At 41.5% G+C, this 18,668-nt stretch overlaps 1 protein-coding gene and 1 pseudogene across 6 annotated transcripts in view; both read left to right on the plus strand.

Annotated features, from left to right (window-relative positions):
• The window catches only part of Nme7 (NME/NM23 family member 7), a 153,824-nt gene that overhangs the window by 129,474 nt on the left and 5,682 nt on the right, over nucleotides 1–18,668 (plus strand). The gene's annotated exons all lie outside the window — the stretch shown is intronic.
• Nucleotides 807–8,111, plus strand: LOC102910734 (cytochrome P450 3A13 pseudogene; annotated as a pseudogene). The gene has a single exon (XR_013043373.1). The product of XR_013043373.1 is annotated as a cytochrome P450 3A13 pseudogene (transcript).

Raw genomic sequence — 18,668 nt, forward strand, 5'->3', positions numbered from 1 at the left:
ACCTTCATCCTAAAAGCAGCAAGAAATCAATGGGGGGAACAGGTGCTGGCATGATCGGAGATTTTGTTTTATTTATTTATTTGTTTGTTGGTATTTATTAAATTAGTGTAACAACTGGAAACCACCCATACTACACATTTAAGTTCATCAAGCGGGTTTGTGATTTAGTGTCTCCATGTGGACAACAGTGAGGCTGGCCTTGCAAATGAGCCGAGACCTGGGCCAGTAGCTCCTGCTCCCTGTGCAAGAGTTAACATACTCGGAGTATGCCATGAGGTTACAAAATTTGAGACTCCCTCCCGAAACCCCAAACATTTCTGGATTCTAGATCGAAGCAAACCAAATCTGAATCTGTCCTTGGTTGTTTTTAACCATTGAGGAAGTGCCATGCTAGACATACACAAATGAGTCCCTAATCAGTAAGCCTGGATTTCTCCACAACTCAAATGATTTTTTTTTCCTTTCCTTTAGTTATAAGCACAAATGTACCTTATTGTTTTTCCATGACTGGTAAGAGTATAGTGTGTGCTGTATACTCAAGCATCTTTTAGCTAAAGCTTCAAGCTTGAAAACTGAATTCCTAGGAGAATAAACCTTCTTCTCTTGCTCTGGCCATGCTGCAGACAGTGCAAGGTGAGCATTTCTAAGAAAGTCCAAAGTCTATGCATGCACGGGTGTGGTCAGAGAAGTTAGCTGAGCTTTTAATAGCTATGGGGTCTGAACTGGAGTTCAAAGGCAAAAGTTTAAAGTCTTGGACTGGCAAAGTAAAAGTTAGAACTTGGATCTTCTTGTGCAAAGTGGACATCCCATAGCTTTTATTAAAATCCAGAGTATAAAGGGGGTTCAAGAGCATAAGGATTTGAAGCATGGGATCTGGAGAGGGTGACCTGAATTTAAAATCCCCACATTCTCCCCCTACCAACTTCATGAATGCATGAAGTAAGAATTACGTGAGGCTGTGTCATAAAGGGCAGAGCTCAGTGCAAAAGTCTGACCACGCTCTGGGTATTTCAAGACCCAGATTCAATAGGAGGGAAATCAGTGCAAGGGTGAGGATGTTAACTACACTCTTGGTTTCTCACATCACTTTCCCTTGATCCAGAGGTGGGCAGCTGTTGTTGCTACCACCTCAGTCACAACTGCTAGCCTAACTGTCTCTCGCAGCCACGATCCAGCAAGAAAACATTGTCAGACTTCTCACTGCAAATATTCAGTATCCTAGGCCTTCAGTGGAAATAGAACTAGTTAGTGAAGTCTAACTATAGCAAGAACTTCAAGGGAGCCTGGGAAACATAGTTTGTAGCTTTTCAGCTACCAAATAAAAGTAGACTGTCAAGTCAGTGATCTGACTTTGGTGTCTGTCACAGGGACGCAGCTTGGGGTCTGGCATATAGCAAATGTTCAATAAATGAAAGTTGTGTATGTGGGGAGGTTCTGCTGTTGATTTATTAGTACCAAACATACAGACAGCACTTAATGTCTATGCATAATTCACCTTTATTATTAAGGTGAATAATAAACCTAAGAAGTTGACTTGATTCTATTCCTAGAGATTCCTATAGAATGGAATTAAATCTAAATTATCATCTTTGTTGGGAACCCCATTATTTGTAACCCCCCCCATCAAGATGGTAACATAGAGTGAAGCAAGTTTCTATGCATTTTAAAATTTTTAGTGTGTGTGTGTGTGTGTGTGTGTGTGTGTGTGTGTGTGTGTGTGTTCGTTCATGTGCACACATATATCCAGGATGCATGTGGAGATCAGAGGACATTTTGAAGAAGGTGGTTCTCTCTTTCCACATGTTGGCCCCAGAGATCAAACTCAGATTGTTAGGCCTCATGGTGGGTACCTCTGTCCTCAGAACCTTTTCACTTTTCACTGTTGTCTGGCTTAGTTAGTACAACCACTGACTTCAAATGATAAGGCCAGATTCAGCACCATTTTGTGATAGAAAGTGTCTCCCAGCATTAAGTATCTAGGACAGGATAAATATGTCCTGTAAATGTCACAGTGATTTTGAAATTATTTTCTACCTGCTCAGGAAGCAGTGACAGGCCTTGGTTCCATCACTGTTGTTCTCTCTCTCTCTCTCTCTCTCTCTCTCTCTCTCTCTCTCTCTCTCTCTCTCTCTCTCTCTTGCCTCTTTTATTCATTTCCTTTTCTTGGCTCATTTCCTTTCAATCTGACATACCTGTGGCTCCCAGAAGCCTCTCTGGCAACACATCTGTGCTTCTCTGTCTACACCCATTTTAAGATGAACAAGAAAGTACCAGGTAGTAGGTCAACCACAGCCCCCACACCCCCACACCCCCACTTCCTTCTGCCTGTTTCCATATCTCCTGACTCTAGACAGCTCTAGATAAAACTTTGTTTTTGCTTAAGGAAAGAGAGATTCAATTAAAGGTGACTTATAAAAGTTTACACAACATTGTCAGCTAGTCAAATGAACTTAGAAAAGCACTAGGCATTCCAGTTGTCTTTTGAAGGGCAAGGGGTAATGTAATGTGGCTTTCTCCTACATTAGCTTAGTAGCATAATTTTTTCTCATCATGTTTTTTCTGTATTTTATATACACTAATCGGTCAAATAAAAAAAGGCATTCTTCTACTCAAAGTCAGTATGAGAAACAACCATTTCAATATTTAGAGTCAACAGAATTGAAATTTTTTATTCATTTAATTACCCAATAAAATGTTCTTAGACACTTATCTACACTTAAAATCCAAAATACTGTATTAAGAGACACTGCAGCCACCGCCAGGACAAGCAGCATGTAAAGACGCCGGGAAGCCACCAGCCATGTGGCAAGGTGACATCTCTTGTCAGATGATCCTAGGCTGTATGAAATAGATAAAGCTAAGGATGACAGCATCTAAAGCAACAACAGGAAGACTCTTGCCACAGCCAAGCATAGACCTGCATGGACCTCTCAGTAGAATGTGTAATATTTTCTCAGATTGTCTTCACAGATTCACACCTGGACTCAGAAGGAGAACTCATGTCCTCACCTACTAGGAAAAGTCAGAGAGAAATTTCTTGAAGGAAAAGAGCAATGGACTTGTTTCCAAATTTTGCCATGGAAACATGGGCACTGCTGGCTACCATCCTGCTGCTCCTTTACCTTTATGGGACCTCTTCTCATGGACTTTTTAAGAAGCTAGGGATTCCTGGACCCAAACCTCTGCCTTTTGTTGGGACAATGCTTAACTATAGGAGGGGAATATCAAAATACGATATAGAATGTCATAAAAAGTATGGAAATATGTGGGGGCTATATGATGGGCTGCTCCCTGTGCTAGTCATCACAGACCCAGATATGATCAAGAATGTGCTAGTGAAAGAATTTTATTCTGTCTTCACAAATCGACATTTTTTTGGTCCACTTGGATTTATGAAAAAAGGTATAACAACTTCTGAGAATGAAGAATGGAAAAGAATTCGATCATTGATGACACCAGTTTTTAGCAGTGGAAAACTGAAGGAGATGTTCCCCATCGTCCAAGAATATGGAGATATGCTGGTGAAAAACATGAGTCGGGAAGTAGCGAAGGGCAAGAGTGTTACCATGAACAAAGTCTTTGGGGCCTACAGCATGGATGTGATCACTGGTGCCTTATTTGGAGTGAAGGTGGATTCCCTCAACAATTCCCAGGATCCCTTTGTGAAAAACGCCAGAAAGTTTTTTCTATTTGACTTTTTCAATCCATTGGCTTTCTCTACAGTACTCTTTCCATTCCTTTCCAGAATATATAACAAACTAAACATCTGCCTCTGTCCAAGTGATGCTATATCATTTTTTAAAAAATTCATAGAAAAGACCAAAAAAGATCGGCTTGAAAATACCCAAGAGCATCGAATGGATTTTCTTCAGCTGATGATGAACTCCCAGAATTCCAAAGACATGGAGTCCTATAAACCTCTTTCTGATCTGGAGATCCTGGCCCAATCAATCACATTTATTTTTGCTGGCTATGAGACAACAAGCACCACTCTTACATTTATTGCATATGTACTGGCAATTCACCCCAATGTTCAGAAGAAACTCCAGCATGAGATTGATGCAGTGCTGCCCAATAAGGCACCTGCCACTTATGAAGCCCTGGTAGAGATGGAATACCTGGACATGGTGGTGAATGAAACTATGAGATTATATCCAGCTGCCAACAGGATTATCAGGCTCAGTAAAAAAGATGCTGAAATCAATGATGTGTTCATTCCCAAAGGGACACAGGTGGTCATACCTATCTATATTCTTCACCAAGATCCAAGATACTGGTCAGATCCTGAGGAGTTCTTTCCTGAAAGGTTCAGCAAGGAGAATAAAGATAGAATCAATCCTTATACATACCTGCCTTTTGGATATGGTCCTAGAAACTGCATTGGCATGAGGTTTGCTCTCATTAACATGAAGCTTGCTATTATCAAAATCCTGCAGAACTTTTCCCTGAGTCCTTGTGAAGAAACAGAGGTTTCCTTGAAATTAGGTAAGAAAATGATTCATACTCTAGAAAATCCTGTTATCCTGAAGATTATATCAAGAAATGGAGTCATATCTGAATGTTGATTTTATCTCAAGTTCTGTTATATTCTTCAAAGATTGCATTTTAAATATCTGGATTTTAATTAATTCCTGAAGAAACCTAGATGGATATGAGTTTTATCTACCACATTTCATGACACAATCTTCAATTATTTCTCATTGTCTCAATTTTTATGAAATGAAAATGATTGTTTAGCAATCTTTATATTTTCTCATATCAAAATTTGCCCATTTCCCCAAAAATAGAACAATGTTTCATTTCAATTCTGATAAAATATTTGTCATTAATTTTGTCAATATTGTTCCCAATATAGAAATTGTACTTTCCTATTGGTGGCTGAGCATTCCACTGACAATTATTCTTTGCACTTTGATGAATTGTAAGTTTCTGTGTTAACCACTACCCACTGCACTAAGAAATTTCTTTGATTAGATCTGAGGGCTACATTAATCTATTGATAAAAGTTGCAAATTTAGAAGGCAGTTGGATATAAGACCATTTATGGGAATAATAGGTTCCTTCTTGTGCCTGTAAACTCCAGAGCCTTGGGTTCTTGGCCAGAGATACAGTACTGAGCATGTATTTCCTCCCCTGGAATGGAGTGAAATCCAAGCAGAAAGGGGTTGGCTACTCCTGTAATATTCATGCCACTATTCCATATGTATATTTCTATCTTGACATGATGGTCATTATAGGAGTTCATTGGATTTACTGCTGGGTAAGAAAGAATTGACTACTTGTGCGGAATAGTGGGAGTGGGTTAGGAGGGGAATACTGGGCTGTGCGGGGAGGGAAGAGGCAGATCTTTGATTGGTGTGTAAAATGAATGAAACCATTTTCTTAATTAAAAAAACCTAGAAATACATTACATAATGCTCTGTTAAGATGAATTTTCTAAAAGCTAATGAGAAAGAAATAAGAGCTGCTCTACACCAGAGCAGTGGACTTATGCCAGATTTAGGAGCAGGGCCCAGCTGCCTTGACCAGTAAGTGGTGGTCGTAGTGGTGCAACCTGGAGGAAGAACTCTCACCTATTTCTGGGTGCTGGGGAATGCCGTCTGCCTTCATTGTAAAACACATTAAAATCTTTGCAAACAGGCTCCATCTATAAATCTTTACACATGTGTGTTCCTTTCTCTGGAATCCCTGTATATCACAATGTATTTTACAAGCACTTTTTGCAAAATAAAAATCACTTCTCTCCATAAAAAAAAAAAAAATACTGTATTAATACTTTTTCCTTTATACATTTTATTGTTGTTGTTATTTGAGACAAAGTCTAATTGTGTATCCCTGGTTGGCCTGGAACTTGCTATGTAGACCAGACTCTTAGACTCTTAGAGATCCATCTGCATGTGCCTCTGAGTGCTAGGATTAAAGGTATGTGTCACCACGTCCAACTTGCACAGCATTTTGATTCAAATTCTGTGGGGCAAATGGTTAAACTAATGAAATGTGATTCCTGATTGGTAATTAAAACACATTTTCTTCACTAATCAGATTTCTGCGTGGTATCTGAGTAGTGAACTCCTGGGATGCTTGTGACTGCAGCACTGGAGTGTTTCATTCGTGGTAGTGGGAGCAGGTAACAGATCATGGAATTCCCTGTAGTGCTTAGTGAGTGGATCACAGAGTCACGCTGGACATTGACGCCAGGCTTGGGAGTTCAGGTCAAGGCTGTTTCTCAGTGCATCCAATATTTTAAAATTTTGTTTTGAACCTCGGACATTCAAGAGTCATCCAAACAAGGATACAAAATTTTAAGGAAAACATACAGATTTATAACCTAAAGGAAATGAAGAAAAGAATCATGGTGCAGTATGAGGATTTTCACTAGTCCTTTGGGAATGATAGTAACTCACATGATAAGCATTTCACTGGTGTAGATTTTATGACTAATTACATTCCAAGGGGATGAATAAATATTCTTCCTTGTTCAAGCACTGAGTATTTTAGTATTGCAGAAACTGTCATGCTGTCCTGGTAAGCATTTTCCCTTATATACTCAGAGACTAGGTTCAAATGCCGAGTTTAAAAATGTTTCTATACACTTGAATCAGAAAGTCTAGACAAAAGTCATAGAGAATATCATATGCTCATAGATGACGATTTCATCTCATTATTTTTGAGTATTGATTCCCAAGTTAGAAGCACAGTAGAATTCCACAGTACCACTAAAGGACTCAAAAGTTTCTCTCCGCTAATTAAACTTCACAGAAAGGGAACACTAAGTTGCTTCAAATTATAAAAGAACACAGGTAAGTAGCTCTGTTGCCAGTGCCATGAGAACTCAAGAACCTCTGATGATTTGAAAGAGTAGATATTTTAAAACCAACTCTTCAGTTTTTAAACAAAGTGTAAGTTTTTTTTTGAGAACTCTTTTTTTTTTTAAAGATTTATTTATTTATTATGTATACAGCATGTATAACTGCACACCAGAAGAGGGCGCCAGATCTCATTACAGATGGTTGTGAGCCACCATGTGGTTGCTGGGAATTGAACTCAGGTCCTCTGGAAGAACAGTCAGTGCTCTTAACCTCTGAGCCATCTCTCCAGCTCCCAAGGTTGTTGTTTTTTTAAACATTAAATTTTTTTTTTTTTTTAAGTAAAAGAGGTTACATTATATTGCTGACACTTTTGTGGTGTAGTGTTGTTTATTAAAGAACACATCTCTCTGTGTGGTCCAGTGATAAAGCACTACTTCAGCATGTGACACCCTCTTCTTCCTTCATATTTAAAATTTAAACTATAGATCGTGTGTGTGTGTGTGTGTGTGTGTGTGTGTGTGTGTGTGTGAGAGAGAGAGAGAGAGAGAGAGAGAGAGAGAGAGAGAGAGAGAGAGATTTGCACAGGTGTGCCAGTGTGCAAAAAGCCAGAGGATGGTGTCTAGTATCCTTCTCTATTCTCTTTGCCTTACTCTTTTGAGACAAGATCTCTCCCTGAACCTGGACCTCACACTTTTGTTTTTTGTTTGTTTGCTTGTTTGTTTGGCTAAGTGGGCAGCCAGCAATCCCCAGCACTGGGGTTACAGCCATTCTTCAGACCCACCTAGCTTGGTTGCTGGCATCTTAACCCGCGTCTTCATGATTGATTATGCTGTGAGCACTTGTGACCATCGCGCTCTCTCTCCAGCCTCCTAACCTGCAGTTTCAGTATAATGTTCCTGTTCACTGAAAGGTTACTTTAGAACTCTGTGTGGATCAAAGATTCAGGAAAGTCTTATCTTATCTCCCAGATTATTTGGTCATGAGAATAAGGTCCACTTTTAATATAATCACGGGCTACATTGAAATTCCTTTTGGTTGACCTTAAGACTTGGAGTACCCAGTAGTACGTTGGTCTCCTGCATGTGTCACAAATATAAGAGGTATCTTAGGAAGGTACAGAGAGGTAATTGTAACTTTAAAAAAAATTGTTATAATATGAATAATGCCTTTGACTAAAACCAATTCATTTCTCCTTTGTCATTTTGACTCATTGTACAAACAGGCTATTTATCTAGATTTGACACTCTTGTAGAAGGCTGGAAAGTTTTCTGTTTTGCCAAGGAGAGTCAATCAAGAAGATTATAATTTAAAAAAATAAAAAAGAAAAGCATTCTACATTTTGATTTGGTTTGATTGCATCCTATAAAGGTTCACAAGTTGGATGCTTGTAATGTACATGACAATGTGAGAGCTATAAGAAATGGAGACTAGTGTGAGGTAATTAGATTATGAGGGATGTATCACTCTCTGAAAGTGTTAATTTAAGATCAAGTTTGTCCTACAAAAGAAAAAAAAGAAAGAAAGAAAAGATGATAATTTACATACCAAGCACTATTATTCCTAGCTGATGTCCACACAGTAGCTGGACTCTATATTAACATGGATGAGAAGAACCAAATCTTGAGTGCTTGGCATCGCAGATGTCATTTGAAAGAGTGAAGGGCTAAGGTCCAAAGAATGGGGTATTTACTTTTCATTTTTATTGTGAAGATGGCTTAAAACTTTTCAAAAGATAAAGGGTCTGATGATAGCATCTGCTGTCTTTCTGCATTGGTTTAGAAGTGTTCATTTTATTTTTATTTATTTTTCTTTGAGGCAAGAGTCTCACTGTGTAGACCACTCTTGCCTAGAACTTAAAAATCCTCCTGCCTCAGCATCACAAGTTCTTGGATTACAAACAGAGATCATTTACCTAGTTAGAAGTGTTACATTTTTCTGATTTTATATGTCCACAGATGAGCATCTTACCTATCAAGACATTTTCCTTCGGCCATCATTAGCCTGGCTACGTACACACTGAGTCCTGTCTCCGTCCTGGGGTGATCTTCTTTGGGTCCTCTTCAACTAAATGATCAGTGCAGTGTTTCCTTTTTGTTTTCTTCCCCCCACAATTCACCAGCTTCTCTTGTTTACTTTAATCATTTCCATAGTAGCTGGGTTCCTTTGCTCTGGCTATCATAACTAACTACAATAGTCTGGGTAGCAGACGTAGTAGAAAGCTATTTTCTTGTCATTCTGGAAGCTAGGAATCAAAAATCAATTTGTTGATTTATTTATTTTTTCATTTTAAAGTTTTATTATACAAGTTACATAAAGCTATTCTCATGAAAATATAAACTGTGTTTCGAGACTATTCCCTCCATACCCTGCTCCCTCCCCTCTCTTTCTTCTCCAGGCTCCTATTAGTCCACTTGGTATGCCAGGTAGTTTGACTTCTCTCTTGTCATCTGTACATGTGGGATTTTATGTACCTGTAAAGCCTAGGACACACGAATGAGAGAAAACATGCAATACTTGTCTCTTTGAGACTGACTGATTCACTTAACATAATTATCTGCAGTTGCATCCAATTTTCTGCAAACAACATAATTTCATTCTTACCACTGGGAAAAAAATTCCATTGCATATATAAAGTCACAGTTTCTTTACCCATTCCTCTTTAAGGACACCTAGCTTGGTTCTGTAATTTAGCCATTGTGGATGGTAAATATTGATGTGCAAGGATCTCTGTGGCATGTTGTCTTAAGAGTCCTTTGGGTAAATCTCGAGGAGGTATGTAGCTGGGTCGTTTGAGACATCTGCTTTCTGGTTTTGAAGGAACCTTCTTACTGATTCCCATAGTGGCTAGAGTAGCTTACATTCCTACTAGGCAGTATGTAAGAATTCCCATTTGTCTGTACCCTCATCAGCATCTCGTTATTTGTTTTCTTGATGAACGTTATTCTTACTGTGATATGATGGGATCTCAGTGTAGATTTTAATTCCATGTCTCTGGTAGTTAATGGTGTTGAACATTTATTAATTGAGTTGTTCATAGTTTTATTGTTCATTCTAGATATGAATCCTCTGTCAGATGTATAGCTGGCGAAGGTTTTCTCTCCTTCTGTGGACTTTCTTCCCTAGATTGCCTCCTGTGCTCTAGGGAAGCTCTTTTTATTCCACTCATCAGTGTTGGTGCTATTTCCTGAGCAACTAGAGTCTATTCAGAAAATACTTGCCTTTCAGAAAACTGTCTTGACAATATCAATGTCCCTGCTTTCCTTCATCACCTTTAAAAACTCAGCTCTTTGACCCATTTGGAGTAGATTATCATTCAAAGTGAGAAGTAGAACTCTGGTGTTGTGCTTACATGTGTGAATATCCAGTTTTACCAGCACTATTTGTTAGAAGCTGTCTTCTTAAGATGCCAGCAGATGGCCATGATTCCTATAGTCTCAGCCTCTTCATAGCATCCCACCATCCCATTAGATTAAGGCCCACCTTAATGGAGGTATCTTAATCACTTCTATAATGACCCAGTCTCCAAACATCATGGCACTCTGAAGTATTGGGAGGGTTAGCCCTTCAGAAAATGAACTTTGAGAGAGGGGTAAAAGGAGCAGTAATTTAGCCCATTACAGTACCCTGCAACAGACATCACAATAACTGTTGGTCAGAGACAAGGCTCAACTGAACATCAGGAGAGCTGCATGAAAAAGAAGACTGATAGCCAAGGCATGCCTGGAGCCTGTGCCTTCAGGTCATCCAAGCGTTTCCTCTGAAACCTCTGAAGGAAAATGAAATAAAACCCACTGTGAATGTGTACCACGTTATCCTTATCTGTTCCTCATAGATGGACAACTAAGTTGTACCCCTTTTTTGGCAGTTGTGAATAGTGTTGTTGTGAGCATGAGAGTGTAGATGTCTCTTTAGCTAGTGGTTTCATGTCCTTTGGTTATATATCTACTAGTGAGATCGCTGTATCTTAATTTGTTAAGAGACCTCCACACTGTTTTCCACTGTGGCTGTCCTAATTTGCCCCCTCCCAACAATGTGCATGGACCCTCCTTTCTCCAGAGCTTGGCCAACACTTGTTATCCTTGGTCTTTTAGAGATGGCCATTCTGACTGGACTGCTGCAGTACCTCATTGTGGACCCTTTGGTCTTTAAAACAAATGAACTCCTGTCATTTGTAACATGGTTGGAACTGTCAATCATTATGTGACCTAGGATGAGTCAGACACAAAAAGACAAGCGCTGAACGATCACTTCTATGTGAAATCAGACAGAGTTGATCTCGTAGGACTGAGGATATTCAAAATGGTGTCATCAGGGGCCAAGGAGAAGAGATGGAGGGGGGGTTGGGACTAATTTGATCACAGATACTAAGTTATGGTTAGGTAGGAATAAGAGGTTCTGCTGTGCTGTCACAGCCAGTGGCCATAGACAACACTGATGTGTTGTACATTTTAAATGACCAGGAGAATGATCAGGCCTAGTGGCACTTGCTTTTAGTTCCAGCACTTGGGAGGCAGAGCCAAGCATGTCTCTGTGAGTCACAGGCCAACCTGGTCTGCATAATGAGTTCTAGGCCAGCCAAAGCAACATAGTGACCCTTTTCCTGACAAAATACAACAGCAACAAATGCCAGATGCCAGGAGGAAGTATTCTGAACACGTTATCATAAAGAAATGATACCTTTTTGAGGAAATAAATGTTAAACCTGATTTAAACATTATACAATGTATACATGTGTTGAAACAGTACATAACACCCCATTAACATAATTTTTATGTTTAATGTATCATTTAAGGATAAATTTTAACTTAAGTAAAAAATAAAATGAAATATTTTCAGCACTTCTTATGTGCCGATTACTATGCAAGGCACATTACATTACATGTATCTAATTAAATCCTCAGAATGGTTTTATAAGATATGAACGACCAGTGTTCCAGTCTGTGCCTTTTGCCTACATGCTGCTGACTAGGGCTGCAGTCACCTACGTGATCAGCTGGGATAGAATGTTCCAGATGGCTCCTTCACATGGGTTTGGGCAGAGGAGGAGGAGAGGGGGAGCTTAGTAGAGACAGCCAAGATTCTGTTCTCTCCATGGAAGCTCGGAGCTTCTCCACACGGTTGACTCTTCAGCAAGGAAGTCACATTCCTTACATGGCAGTTTCTAGGACTGCCAAGGGCAGAAGCTGCTGGGCCTTCTTAGGACTTAGGCCAAGATCGGGAGCAGTAGCCCTCCACTGCACTCTCTTGCTCAAAATAAGTCCAGAGATAGCCCAGATTGAATAGGAAAGGACTATCCAGGCCACAGAGAAGAAGGATGTAACTCACAGGGGTCATCCTTAGACAGCAGCCGGCATGCACAGTTTGCCAAAAAAGAAAAAAAATGCAGAGGGAGAAGGGAGATGCCATTGGCTACATACTAAACACTGGGTAGTTTTTCAGTACAAATCTAAATGAACAAATGAGCTTGAATCACCTCATAGAGATCAAGAGATTATTAATAAAAATTCAGTCATATCAGTGACAAGAACCTGTGCAGATGCAGTAGATGAGCTTTGTGAGGTAGAGTGGGACTGTCCCCTCAGATCAGGGGCTAAGGCTCAACTGGCAGATGAGGAGCAGAGCAGGGAGCTGGTTCTGCTAGGGCCGCGCTCTCTGTCCCTGTGCTCACTAGGCCGGAGTCCATGTGACTGAAGAGTAACTGAAGTCAGGGTGGGCTCGGGGCTCCTTGTCTGTTCAGAAATCTCCCCCATAATGACACGACCTGAGTTCAGTCCCTCAGACTCATATGGTGAGAGGGAAGGCAGACTCTCCCAAACGGTCCTCTGGCCTCCATGGGGCGCCATGACACATGCATACCCACACAATGAATGAATAATTAAGTAAGTAAGTAAATAAATAAATATAATTTTAGGAAAGAATGGGAAAAAAATTTTAAGATAAGAAACTATATGACACATTAATATTGTTAGGTAAATTATTATCCCCTTGGTTCAGCTAGCATTATCCTTTGTATTTGTTAAGTAACAAATATACATTTGATAAGACTATACATTTGACTTCATTGACTAAGAACAATCAACAATTTTCACTCTAAAGTTAGCTTCTGGGGATTATTATTTAGCAATAATTTTTAAAGTTTTATTAGTAATGTGAAGGAAAGTAAGCCTTGTGACAAAATGTCTTCTCCTGTGTATAATCCCTTTGATTTTCCTATTCAGGGAATGGGAAGCATTGTATGTCATCAACAGCTAGAGAATCTGGGCTAAGTCAACACACCCTGACTTAGATAAGGGTTTGCCAAGCTCCAGCCCAGTAGCCAAATGTGGCCCACAGCCTGGTTGGGCCAGTGGACCTCTTGGAGCACACCGGTTCCTGTGGGAAGGCCTGCAGCTGTTCTCTGCTTCCGTTGGCAGAGCTGAGAGGACAGCACGGATTGTGTGAACTATGGTGTCGCCTGGCTCTGTGGAGGAGCAGTTTGTGGTCCTCCATAGTTTGTTTTCCATTAGCCAGTTGCTTGCTTAAGGTGGAGCTGGTGACAGCGGGGAGGTAAGGGTGGGAACAGCGCCCAGGAAGGGCGGTATGGATGGAGGGGTCGCCTGTGAGGCCTAGGAAGGCGACAGAAGAGAAGTAGAAGCTGAGAGCTCCCCTGACCTATTAGTCTACTGGCATCTTAATGGCAATATGGTAAGCACTGGTCTAGGAAACGGACTCAGGGTGCCAGCCCACCCCGATGACCAGCTTGGTCAGTTTCTGATGTCCTGCTGCAGCCAAAAGCATGGACTCGATTGTGTCACTCTCCTTAAATGTTCCTCGTATGGATCTCAGTGGAGTAAAAATGTTAAACTCCAGTGCTTTCTTCCAGTAATCAATTTTAGGGGATGGAAAGGGCATAAAAAAGAGAAGTTGATATAACTGGCAGAGCTGTACAAAATTCAGCTTTCCTTCATTTCTTAATTTCTGGTTTTCTGGTTTTTGTCCAATTCAGATTATTGAATCAACTGTTAGTTGGCTTAAGCAGAGTACCCATATCTCAAAATTTCCTTTAAATTTACTGTTTTGTTATGATTGAATGGAAGAATAGTTGTGTGAGATCCATCAAGGTGTATGTGCCTTTGTGTTAACAATTATGATGAATGGGATGAAGAAGGGGCATTTGCGGTCAGAAAGCGTCTCTGAAATGCCCCTGAGGAGACACAGCACCTTTGGCATGTCCCCTCAGTCACCAGGTGTCCCACTGCAGTCACACTTCCCAGGCAGGGCTACCCATGCCGGAAAATACCACTGAAATGGGCACTGATTAGCTCTCTTCATCATGGCTGGAGTAGCTGCTTTCCTTCTGCTGTGGCCTAATACCTGACGAAAGCCACTTCAGGAAGGAGGGCTGATTTTGGCTCACAGTTCAAGGGTGCAGTCCCTCCCGGAGGGGAGGCCCTGGTGGCAGGGGCCAGCAGGGTCATGTTGCATCTGTGGTCGGGCGGCACTCAGATCACACTCTCCTCTTTATTCAGTCAGAACTGAGCCCACAGAATAATGCCACTCGATTACGGTGGGTGTTTTCTCCACCTCCCTTAACCTATTGTGATAATCCCTCATGGACATGGGCAGAGGCTCATCTCTAGTGATTCTAGAGAGTTGAAAATCGGTATTAATTATCCCTAGGACTGTGAGTTGTAAAGAAACTAATGAAGACAGAGCCCATCTTGGACTTGATGGAGAACAAGGCCAGGAGAAATTCTTGAGCTGATGACATACAGGGAAGCTCAGGTTGCTCTGACCCCCACGGAGGGGAGCCTTCTTTCTGCCGCTGTCTGATCTGTTGTTTCTGATTTATTCCATCGTGCTGTCAGTGGCTGTGGTAGAGATGTCAAAAGTGGTGGCACATGCTTAGCATAAGTGGAAGGTCGTCAACATAGGCTGTGGAACTTCTAGGTTGGTGGCAGCAAGTGGATTACAATCAGAATGAGGTCCTCTGGCTTTGAATCACAGCTCCACTCCATACTAGCTGCTAAGACCTCACCTCACTTTCCTGACTGGTGTACAGAGGTGGTAGTTATGGTCACTGAGTACACCATCATGGTGAACTTCACAAAGCTCTTCAAACACCGTCACTCTAGTTATTGTCACTGTGTCCTCTTAGATTTGCCTGAGAGGGTCAGAGAGGCCAGAAGTAGAGCAAACTGCAGATTTTCTTGACAGGGAAGAGAAGTCAGGAAGCAGGCAGAGCTGGTACTGGCTCAGTAGCTCCGGGATTCAGATCCTGCATTGATCTTAGCTTTCCCCTGTGACTGCCTCTGCATTCACTGGTGGCTGCTGTGGCTCCAGCATCCTGGGTTCGTTCCTGGCGGAAAGAACTTGAGGACAAAAGATACAAGAATACAGCTCATTGGCTATGGTTCCATTTAAGGAGCGTTCTGGAAAGCTCTTCCTAATGACATTTGCTTGTGTGACGTTAGTCACAAACAAGTCTGCTCATTTATAACAGAGGCTTTTCTACCTGTCCCCACAGCTAATTCAGTGATTTTTACAAAAGTGAAGACCCCAGTCTCACTGCCATCACTTCTGTGGTCTAGAATCAGTCATCTTCTCTCTGGTGTAAAGTTCCAGAAGGGGAACCATGCAGTCTTTTCCTCTTCCAAACACTCCTTAACTCCGTCACCATTAACCTAGAAAGTCGGCGGTATTTTAATCTATTTAGTTCTGTTTTAGCCTTTGGTATTATTTTTCTGTAATAAATAATTTAAGAGAAGAATATTAAACTTTGGTTGCAGTAAATTATCCAGATTTATGGTGAATCAGTAGGAGTTAGGGCTTTCAAAATAAAGCTGTTCTGAGTGAGACCCTCCAACTGATAGACTTGGACAATTCACGTTTTATGCCAATCTGGGAAATCAAAGAACTTTGGAGATATTTGTGAGTCACAAATATTCTTCTTGTTTGAAAATATTTCTTCCTGAAAACACAACATGTAAACGGTGCAGGGATGTCGCTCAGTGGTTGAGCCCTTGCCTACTATGTATGAGGCCCCAGGTTCAATCCCTGTATCACAAAAGAGAATGGAATGAGGCCAGTCACTTCTTCCTCCCCTGGAGTAGTCCCTGGTCCTGTACTGCCTGTACTGTTCATTACAAGCCAGCTGTGGCCTTCAAGGCCCAGTCCTCTGTCCCTGCCTTCCTTTCCTATGGCTCTGCCATTGTTCTAACACCATGACTCGTAGGAGGCGGGAAAGGGGATTATGTGTTAAGCTTCCTTTTAATGTGTGGCCAACTTGGAGAAAGAGCCAATGATAAACGTGTGTCAGAAAGATTAGAGAATGTGTGCTGTGGATGCTTAGCGATCAAATATTTATCGTCTACCATAGACAGAGACGTGATCAGAATGGATAAGGTTATTTACCCTGAAGGAGTTGTGAGTCTATGAGAAAGGACATTTCAGGTATAGAGAGACCCTAGTCTGCTTTTGTGGATCGTGAAAGGAAGCTTGACTAGATACAAGCATATGCTGGTTTTAGTAGGCCGCAGCAGGCAAAAAGGGAGACAGTGTGCCGGCCAGTTACGCCATAGTGAATGGACACTGGCTGTACTGGCTCATTTCATGTCAACTTGACAGACTAGAGCCGTTTGGGAAGAGGGAACTTCAGTTGAGAAAATGCCCCCATCAGCGGGGCCTCTGGGCAAGCCTGTGGTTCATTTTCTTAATTAGTGATGGATCAGGGGTGGGGGGTAGCTCACCGTAGGCAGTACCATCCCTGGGCTGGTGGTCCTAGGTGCTGTTAGAAACCAGGCTGAGCAAGCCAGAGGAGGAAGCACTCCTCCATGACCTCTGCATCAGCTTCTGCTTCAGCTTCCTGCCCTGGACTTCCCTTTATGAAGGACTGTGAACAGGACATATAAGCTGAAAGGAACTCTTCCCATCTGCAGTGGCTTTGGGTCATGTGTTTTATCACAGTAGTGGGAACCCTAGGACAGACTGTGACCGGCTTGTTAAAGGTGGAATAACCTGGAAAAGCACTTAGTGTGCAGCCAGAATCATTTTAAGAGTAAACTTTAAAATTAGTGCATTTAAAAATAACTGTTAAAAAATGATCAGTGACTCACGCTGAAATATGACTAAGTCTTGGAGAATACTTTTTAACACCACTGGGGTTGGGAGAAGCAAACAGACATGACATTATCAGTCATACTTGTGGGGTTTAATTTTTTAAGAACTGGAGAGAGAGACACCAAACTACCTTGAAAGCAGACGAGGACACATAGGAGTCCTGTAGTGACTTTAGAATGAACAGGAAATGGACACTTGTGTCTCACCTATTTAAAGAGAGAGAAAGAATGGCCATGCTTCCCATGAAGAGGAACGTCGGCCCCTGTGTGTGTGAGGAGTGGTTCTCACTGATGGATTGCAGGGGAGGATTCAGAAAGAGCTCTGAGGACATAGGGTTTGCAGAATTAGGGAAATGGATAATCACGTTCACTTTATCTTTAGATGTGTCCGCCATAGGACCTACAGGGAAGGAGGATTGGCATAGGAAGGAGGAAATCTTGGTTTTTTTCCTCTTAGACTGTGTGTTAGAGCTCATTGGCTGCAGTAGGGAGGACAGGTTTGCATCTCTTTGATCGGGTTTGAATGTTTCCTCGGAGCCTGTCCATCTGGCAGCTCTGGGTTTCCTATAGCTACCACTCCTTCTTTACAAGTGTGCATTTCTGAATATCCGGGGGCATCATAAGCTGTGGCTGAAGGAAGAAAGAGAAGGGAAGAGTCCACACAGGAAGTGTCCAAGGCTCCCATGTGTCTGCCTGCTGGAGCTCCCACCACCAGCACAGAGATTCATCCTCCTCATCCCTGCTCAAGGCTTCACGGGAGGTGCCAGCTCAGGTCCAGGAATCCATTCCGAAGAGTGCCAGCTCCACTTGCTCACTCCTCCTTCTCCTCAGCTCTGCAGGCCTGCTTGACTCCCATTGCTTACTTTATTTTATTCTGTCCTTTGGTCCATATTTTCAATAGAGAACCAACTTTGACTTCTTGCGGGCCCCCACAGTCAGCTCTGACTTCATGGGTCTACAATCTGTGCTGCCACACAGGGTCACGTGGTTTCCCATTCTGTCACTGTTTAGACTCTCTTAATGGGTTGTGAACGCAGGCTGCACTCTCCTTTTGCACTAGTTTTGTATCACACTAAGGGGTGAGTGTATTAACTGCAGCACTGGCTGCCCTCATGGGCAAGCGGACGATGGGACTGAAGGAGCTGCTTTTAAAATAAGCAATGAGAAGGGCATGGTGGCACACGCCTTTAATCTCAGCACTTGGGAGGCAGAGGCAGGCAGATCTCTGAGTTTGAGGCCAGCCTGGTCAACAGAGCAAGTTCTAGGACAGCCAGGGCTACACAGAGAAACCCTGTCTTGAAAATAAATAAAAAAATAAAAAATAAAAAATAAATAAATAAATAAATAAATAAATAAATAAATAAATAAATAAATAAAAAACCTCAGTATCATATTATTGGAAAAGTAACAAAACTATACCTCTACCAAATTCAAACTAACTAGATTTCATCTGAAAATCTGCCTATATGCAAGTATATAATCTGTTCTGTGCTAGAACGCACAAAGGTGAGATAGATAATCCCTAAACATTTGAGATAAATTCCTAAATATTGAATATCCTATTTTAAAAATCAAGAGACATAAAATGACTTGGAATCTTCCTGCCACTCGACCTAAAATTAAGAAGTATTTGAAAATAGACTCCTACACTCATTTTCAGTGAAAAGGCTGAAGCATCTACAAAGGGAGGCCATAATGTAAAGCAGGGTTGGTGCATCTTTAAAGGGAGGCCATAATGTAAAGCAGGGTTGGTGAGCCTTGC

Source organism: Peromyscus maniculatus, chromosome 11 (genome assembly GCF_049852395.1).
Source record: "Peromyscus maniculatus bairdii isolate BWxNUB_F1_BW_parent chromosome 11, HU_Pman_BW_mat_3.1, whole genome shotgun sequence".
NCBI classification, from domain to species: Eukaryota; Metazoa; Chordata; class Mammalia; order Rodentia; family Cricetidae; genus Peromyscus; species Peromyscus maniculatus.